Consider the following 7,080-nt stretch of genomic DNA (forward strand, 5'->3'; position numbering starts at 1 on the left):
ACCCTGTAGTAGGGTTTCCGAGTAGCAGCTAGCTGGTGAGCTTGAACTGCTGACCTTGCAGTTCAAAGGCACTTAACAACAAGCAAACAAAGTGGCCAAATTGGCTTTCTAATATTGAGTAGACAACGTTTCCCAGCAGTGAAGTTTTATACACTATGGCCAGAGAAGCAGCTAGTTCTTAGATACCTAGACAAGAACATTTGCACATCCTGTTTATGCCCCCAGGATACCTGATCCATATTTTATTTTACAATCCGCATGAGTGAGGTGGAAGAGAACAAACAAGGGCCTGCAGGAGGTGAAGTGGGGCTTAGGCCTGGATACTGCTCTTGGCATTGAAGGCCAGGTAGTAGATGGCTGTGCCCATCATGGCAGCCAGCACCTCTGTGGAGACCCAGGGCCCGTTCCAGGCACCTGGGTGTTTGACGTCCACAGTAAACAAGGGGCGGATGGCTGAGATGTCCTCGTTGTTTCTCTGGGCCTTCCTCAGGAGGCTGTAGGACTCTTCGTCAAAGAATCTGACCTCATAGGTGCCTGAGTGCGCATGCCTGTGCTCAACACTCCAGGACACCTGGTAGCGCCCCATATCTTGGCCTCGGGTGACAGGAAACTGCTTTCCTCCGACATCAGCATAGAGAGGTATGTTCTGTCTGCCATTCTTCCAAGTCAGGGAGAACTCCACAATAAACACAGTCTCTGTGGCGATGACAGCATCTGAGGTAGTGTAGTAAGAGGGGACAATCACGGGTACCTCGCTGGTCTCCACGGAGCAGCCCAAGAAGATAGTCAGCAGAAGCAGCACTGAACTTTTAGTTGCTGCCTCCATCTTCTCTCCACCAATGCTAAAGGAAAAAGAGGATAGCAATTTAGATAAGGAATCCCTGAGTGGTGCCAACGGTTAAGCACTCTGCGGCTAACGGGAAGGCTGGCGTTGGAGTCCACCCACCTTGGAAGCAAGGCCTGGTGAGCTCCTAAAACTCAGCCACTGAAAACCCTGTGAAGCACAGTTCTACATGGCATTGTCCTGAGTCCAGGTCAATTCCACAGCAACTGTCCATCAGTAAGAGCTCATTATATAAATTCTTTAGTTGTTGTGGATTACAATAACTGCATCAAAAGCCTGTGCAAGACTGGCCCCCCAGGATGGGCTCACACACGTCACTTGCCTCTCACATTGACATGGCCATCTGAGCCACGTGAGGCCTAGTTGGAAGATCTTGGGGGGCTGTGATTTCCCTTCTCTTGCTGCCTCTGGTGCAGCAGCTCCGACTACCTTGGTGATGAAGGGTGGCACATAGCTGTTCCTCCCACGCTCCCAGCCGTCTCTCATGAAGCAGAGACGAGCCGTCCCAGCTGAGCCCAGCACAAGCTACAACCCATAAGATCATGAGCAATTGGATGACTATTTGAAGCCACTGGGTTTTAGGATGGCTTGTTTAATACAAAAATAGATGCAGAGTCCTTGCTCACACAATTGATCGGTAGTGGCTGTTTGCCGTGGAATTGGTTCCAATGCATAGCGACCCTGCACAGGATTGTTAAGGCTGTCAATCTTTTTTTTTTTTCTTTTAAAGTTTTTATTGTGAATTGAGTGAAAGTTTACAGGGCAGATCATCAATTTTACATTCAACAAATCATATACTTTGTTTCATTATGATGATTATAATCCCCTCCAGGTACCTTTAGTTTAACAGTACTTCTCTCTATTCATTTTAGTTCTTTTTTTTTTTAAAGACTCAGGCATATATAATTTAAACCACCGAAGGGCACATTCTGCAAGTCTGCCTTCTGGCTGCCAGCTCCCAGTCCCTCTCTTTCCATGAATCTAGAGTCCTCAGCTGCTCTCTCTCTCCATGTCCTCATCTCTGCCTCCATCTCTGGAGTCAATGCTTCTCTGGATAAGGTCCCACATTCTGCTCATGCTCTTCTCCCTTGATGGTCCTAGGGTCCTGTTTCTGGACTCCCCAGTTTTTGTTACAAAACTTCTACCTTTACAACTGTGACAGCTGCAATTAGTCATGATAACAATTACTCACTACGGAATCATAAGAATCTTATCCCCATCTCTTTTAACCAGACCCATGTAGACAAGATGAAAACTATTCAGTGGGAACTTTACCCCCTACCCCCACCCCCATACTCTTAAACTAAACTCCCTCTAGAAACCTTGTAAGCCAGTCACTTTGTGCCTTTATCGCCCCCTCATTATACGCAAGGCTGTCAATCTATAAGGGGGAAAAGCAGCTGGTAGATTTGAACTGCTAGAACTTGTAGCTAGCAGCCCAGCTCAAAACCACTATACTACCAGGCAGGGCTCCTTACAAAATTGATTACCAAGTATAAATTCCTAGGAAGAATCCTACCAGGTTGTCAACAAGCATTCCTTGGGACATTGTTGTTATGTGCTGTCGAGTGGGTTCTGACTCATAGTGACCCTGTATAGGGCTTCCAAAGAGCAGCTGCGGGGTTTGAACCACTAATCTTGAAGCCAGCAGTCCAGAGTTTATCCTACAAGTACCAGAACATAGTACCTGCTTGCTATTTTGTACTCAGGCAGGGGGGCAAGCTGGCTTGCTAGCTAGCTGGACCACAATTCAGGATTTTCCGTTTGGTCAGAGAGCAACCTGAAGCAGGTAACTGCAGTACCTTCCCCTGTGGTTAATTCAGGCTCCAAATGACTGAATTTCTCAGGGAGGCCCTAGTCCGTCACGTGACTCCAGGAATGCTACAGATGCTAATGTTTATGGAGTGCTTGCCATGACCCAGGCAGCGGACTTTATTGTCCATTTTACTGATGAGGAAACAGGCAGAGAGATTAATGAGATGCCTATGATACAGAGGTAGGCTGTACAGCACCTAAATTTGAACTCAGAGTCTAACCACGCCTGTTGCCTCCCACAAGTGAAGATTCCATGCTTGCTAGCTCCCTGACTGTGCTTTCCACTCCTGTGAATTCTCCGAATGATCACCAGGCACCAAATACATTGTACTGTGCTTGTGCTCCTGCTCCTCTGTGCTCAGGCACCCAAGTTCAAGAATGGTCATTTTCCTTCAGGGTTTCTTCTGGGCTCTAAATAAATTGAGAGCCTCACACTGGCTATTTGGAACTTTGAAAACTTTGTAGTTCTTTCCACATATGCTTACCATCATCCATGTAAGGCAATTCTTGGTATAAAGACTGAAAAATTAGTTAAGTATAGATAAATAGCAAAACAAGTTTTGCAGGGAAAAAAAGAAAGGCCTATAAAAATGCTTTGACTATCTGAATTAAAAAAAACAAGCAAGAATCTTTTTTTAAAAAAACCCACAAAGAACAAAACCTTAACTTCAGTTAACTTGGACTTCTTTCTGATGCCCCTGAAATTTCACAATGAAAACAGGCGACAGCCCTTGCTGGACTGGTTTTTGGACCAGGAACACACTTACTCCTTCAAACAGGGATCTGCTGAGGGAAGCACAGAGGCAGCCAGCACTTTCCAGTCCTGGCACATGACCTTGGAAAAGGAGTTAATCAACCCTTTCCAGCTTTCGTTAGGCCCTACCTAAAATGGAGAAAACGATGCCTTCCATACTTGAGTTTATAAAAACTGAGCTAAAAAATGCCTTCCATACGCAAGTTTATAGTGAGGATTAAGGGTTGGAGCAAAGTACTAGAGAGCAGGCTTGAGGCACGTGGACCACCTGGCAGATGTCAGGTCCTGGAAGCTTGGCAACTGGATTTGGTGCCTGAAGTCACCTATTTTTCTATGTGGATGAGCGCCCAACGCCCATCACGTACAGGCCGGGTGTTACACTGTTAGGTCGAGTGCAGAACCAGGCACTGAACAACCTAAAGGGTCTGGCCTGTGTTAGGGCATCAACAGTATATGAGGTTCTTATCCTCAGCTTCAGTGATTATTACTAGTTCACTTGAACCTCTCTGATCTTAAAATATAATGGTTAATTAAAAAAAAAAGAAAAGGTTTAGATGGCTGGGAGAAAAAAGCATGTCCTGAGTTTTTAACTTATGAGTTATTGTTGCTGTGTGCAGTTGATTCAGTCTCGACTCATAGCGACCTTGTATAGTGTTTCCAAGGAGCACCTGGTGGGTTTGAACCGCCTATCTTGTGGTTCGCACTCCAGTGCTTGTCCAACGGCGCCACACCAGGAATTTCATTTCACAGACTAGAAAAGAGAAACTCAGAAAGATGAATTTGGTTGGACTCTTGGTCACGATTTTTCTGCTGCAGCGGTCCAATGTTAATTTAATGCAATACTTTTGGAAAAAGCAGATGGCCAGAATTGCATTTTAAGTGCCAAACTAAACAGGAGGCTCCCAACACAATGATGTCAATACCCATTTTCCCTATTCCAGGCATTCGCCCATCACTGTCTCTTCTCCCATCACTGTCTTGTCCTTGAGTTAAGCCGCAGGGCTGACATACTGCTGCAGGAAGCCCGGAGGACTCTCTTCCTGGCGGTAAGACAGGGGCTGACAGGGACCTCGCTGAGTCCTCGACCGCTAGGTCCAGAGGTCCCACGTGGCCTGAAGGCCCCCCCACCCCGCGCGCCTCCGCGGCCCGCAGTCCGCCTGCGCACGCGCCCTCCGCGCCCCCGCGCCTTCCACGCACGCGCCCTCGCCCCACGAGACAGGCTCCGCCCCGCCCCCTTCTGTCCCTTTTACTCAGGCCGCCCCCTCAGACCTTCTTGCCAGTCTCTGCACCTCGCGGCCCCGCGTCTTCGTTCCGCCGCCTCTGCCTTGTGGTCTGAGTCTCGCGACGGGCAGGTTTGTCCGAGCGAATGCACACCCGGACGCTCGCAAACTCGGCCGCAATCAAAGAAGGAAGTCGACGCCGCGAACGAGAGCGCGCACGTCCTGCTGACGTCGCGCGGCCACGCCTATCACGGGGTGCGCGCTCTGGGCGGGGGTGGCAGGGGGCGGCCGGGGGGCGGAGCCGCCCGCGGGCTGAGGCACCGGGCTGCTGGCTGCTGGGCAGGTCAGTGGCAGCGCCCGGGAGGTCTGGGCCCGTGAGGCCACGCCGCCCGCTCCGCAGACACACAGCGAGGCGGGGCCGGCTGGCGCGCAAGATGCGTCCGTAGCTCCGGCGCGGCGCGGCGTCTCTGAGCGTTCCAGTGCGGTGCAGACTGAGGTGAGGGCGCGGGGACTGGCAGGTTGGCTCACGGCCCGGAGTACCCCAACACCAAGGCGCCCCAGGATTCCGGCACCCTGGGCATCGTGGGGTCGGGCCGGGCGGCGGGCACCAGCAGTGGCTAACGTTTATGTAAGCACCGGTGGGGCAGGTGGCTGGAGGCTGGGCCGAGCCTTCCCGAGCGCGGAGTCCCCTATTGCCGCCCGGGGTTGCGGGGCTGCGGGCCAGCTCCCCGGGCTTGGCTCAGGCCACCGCGAGGGGAGCCTGTGCCCCGTGGGCAGGCTGCACCCGGGACGGCTCCGCGTCCTTTCCCTAGCCGCTGCGCGGGATGCGCTGTGCCCCGGGAGGAAGCTGCGCCCTAGGGAAGAGAGGTTGAGTCCCCCGAGTCGACTGCTTCCCAGGCGGCCTCACGTCCCCACCCGGAGGTGCCGTCTCTGCGCTGGGTGCTCTGCGCCCGGAGAGGTGAGGCGGGGGAGAGGAAGCTGCACCCCTAGTAGGGAAGGCTGCGCTGGAGGAGGAGAACTTGCGCCCTTGGAGAGGGTCCTGCACCCCGGGTTGAGGCTTCGGAACTAAAGGGCTGAATAAGATGCGCCCTCCTTGAGGGCTGCACGAGGAAACTGCGCCCTGGGAGGAGGCTGCGCCCCTGGGAGGGAAGGTTGTGCTCTGGGCGCCCGTGTTCCCTCCGGAGGGCGCCGCGTCCGCGCAGGCTGCTTGTCACCACGGGCGGTCCGAGCCGGGAAGATCCCGGGGTTGTCGGGTGTCTGCCGCGGGTGGGAGCAATCTGGGGCGACTGGAGACCCGAGATTAATTCTGACGTGTCCACATCAGCAGTAGGAAAATTACTGCCTTGTGGATGGGTGTGAGGGAGGTGTGAACTTGGACTGTGGAGGCTAAAGCGTGTGGAGTCCCAATTTGCAAGATCCTTAAGTGTGTTGGAATCTCGTTGTATACTTTGGAGACGGGTACCTGGTGTTTGGGTCACGCTTAATAATTTTAGCCAACAGGGTTTGATGGTTCTGATAGAGCCTTTTTATTTTCATTGCTGTCGTTCCATCCCCAAAGTATAACAAAAAGTGACCCGGTGTCAGACTTCTTCCCTTGGTCTTAGTGCCAAGATCAAGGTGATTAAATAGTTTCTGCTGAGAATAGTGGTGGTGGTGGTGGTGGTGTGCCGTGGAGTCGGTTCCGACTCATAGCAACCCTGCATAGGGTTTCCTAGGCTGTAAATCTTTACCGGAGCAGAAAGTGTCATTTTTCTCCTGCAAAACCGCTGGTAGTTTCCAGCTGCTGACCCTGAGGTTAGCTCGACTGGTAGAGAACAGAAATGCTTATTTAAGCCTATTTGTTCCCTTTAAAATCTGCCCTTAGGTTTATTTCTACACCCCAAATTGCAATTTCAAAACTCTGAAATTGTCTAAAAAGTAGTTCCTAGGCAATGTAAAACTTAATTTTCCTTTTGATTACTGTCTTTCTGATTTCTAATCTCTGTGGAAACTGCTGCACAATCTCCAGAAAATGGACACTTTGGGGCAGAGACTACTTGACCCTCTGCTTGCTTTCTCCCAAGAGGGAGAAAAGGAGGAAGAAAAGAAAAGAAAAGAAAAAAAAAAAGGCAAAAAGTTCCCTGATGATATTGTACCTGCTGGTGTAAAAGAGAATTAATTGCACCTCAGCACAGGTGTCCTCCAGAGGGCAGGGCCCCAAGCAAGGCCACTCACTGGAGGGAGTTGATCAACACACACTCGCTGAGGTGGGTGCTGCCAGCTCAGCTCTTGGAGGGGATGAATTCATGCGGCCTTTGAAAGGAACGGATTGTCTCTGAGTAATGCACTGCTGGATACTTGAGGGTTGCTATGAGAAGCCCAGGTTTGCAAGACTGACTATATTCAGCCACAACTGGATCTGTTTGAAGCTATCTTTGGAAGGGAAGAATAGAGGCCTTTCTGCAGGG

At 51.1% G+C, this 7,080-nt stretch overlaps 1 pseudogene; it reads right to left on the minus strand.

Moving 5' to 3' along the window:
- Window positions 1-310: 310 nt before the first annotated feature.
- LOC102821666 lies at window positions 311-826 on the minus strand (annotated as a pseudogene).
- Between the last annotated feature and the right edge of the window lie 6,254 nt (window positions 827-7,080).

Source organism: Chrysochloris asiatica, unplaced genomic scaffold (assembly GCF_000296735.1).
Source record: "Chrysochloris asiatica unplaced genomic scaffold, ChrAsi1.0 scaffold00391, whole genome shotgun sequence".
Lineage (NCBI taxonomy): Eukaryota > Metazoa > Chordata > Mammalia > Afrosoricida > Chrysochloridae > Chrysochloris > Chrysochloris asiatica.